Source organism: Phaseolus vulgaris, chromosome 10 (genome assembly GCF_000499845.2).
Source record: "Phaseolus vulgaris cultivar G19833 chromosome 10, P. vulgaris v2.0, whole genome shotgun sequence".
NCBI classification, from domain to species: domain Eukaryota; kingdom Viridiplantae; phylum Streptophyta; class Magnoliopsida; order Fabales; family Fabaceae; genus Phaseolus; species Phaseolus vulgaris.
In genome coordinates this window covers 20,092,861-20,094,003 of record NC_023750.2, presented here as the reverse complement: position 1 = coordinate 20,094,003, position 1,143 = coordinate 20,092,861, and the positions used below count along the sequence as shown (strand labels likewise).

The window sequence follows — 1,143 nt, the reverse complement described above, 5'->3', positions numbered from 1 at the left end:
TTTTTATTGTGTTTATTTTTCAGATTGGTTATTTTGTTTTTATTGTTTTAATTCTTATTTCTTATTTCTTTTAGTGGTTTCTATTTATTTTCTGATTTATTTGAATTTTCTTTTATTTGTTTTATTTAATTAGAATTTAATTTTCTGTTTATTTTAAAATTTTCGAAAAAATATACTCTGTTTTTTTCCACTAACAAAATCTTCCATGAGGAAAGTAACATGACAAAAAAGCAAGCACCACCTCCCAAGAGGATAGTTGGAGATTGTGTCATGTATCAAGGGCCTAGGCATTTTTCTAGTATTACAATACCTGCTAACGCCAAGGTCTTGGAAATAAAACCTGTTTTTCTCACTTTCATCAGTACCCATCAATTTACAGAATGGACCATGAGGATCCATATTCACATTTAGATACATTTTATGAATTTGTGGGAACAATGGACTTTCAATAAGGTGATATTGAAAATGTTTATATGCGTGTGTTTCCTTTCTCATTGACAGGAAAAACTAAAGAATGACTCAAATCACTTCCAAATAAGAGCCTCACTAGTTGGGAGGATGTAGAGGAAAAATTTCTGCAAATATTTTTTCCAATCTCTTGCTTTGTCAAAGCAAAGTCTAAAATCTTCATGTTCAAACAAGAAGCAGAGGAATCTTTCTGTGAGACACGGGAGTGATTCAAGATGATATTGAGAAAATGCCCAAATCATGGGTTTGAAGATATTTCTCAACTAAACATATTCCTTAGTGGTGTCAGATCTGAAACGAAGATGCTCTTAGATGCCGCAACTGGTGGCACAATGATGGCTCTTTATGTAGAACAAGCAAAAAGAATTATTAATGCATTGACATTAATTGATTCTCAAGCTCAATATGATGGATGAAGTATTCAGAAGAAATGGTGGTTAAAAGATGCACTTTTGGCTCAAAATAAAATTTTGACATAGCAGATTGAGCAACTAACCACACAAATGGCTAAATTACTCCAACAATTGCACGTTGTTCATTCATCTCAAAGTCAGAGTCAAGAACTAAGGTGTAAATTATGTGGAGGCGATCATTCCAATGGGCATGAGGCTTATTCGAATACTTCATCTGAAGAAAAAGTTTTTTACATGGAAGAGCATGAAAAGCAAGGAAGTT

At 32.7% G+C, this 1,143-nt stretch overlaps 1 pseudogene; it reads right to left on the bottom strand.

Annotated features, from left to right (window-relative positions):
• Positions 1-609: 609 nt before the first annotated feature.
• Positions 610-715, bottom strand: LOC137819909 (small nucleolar RNA R71; annotated as a pseudogene).
• Positions 716-1,143: the final 428 nt, after the last annotated feature.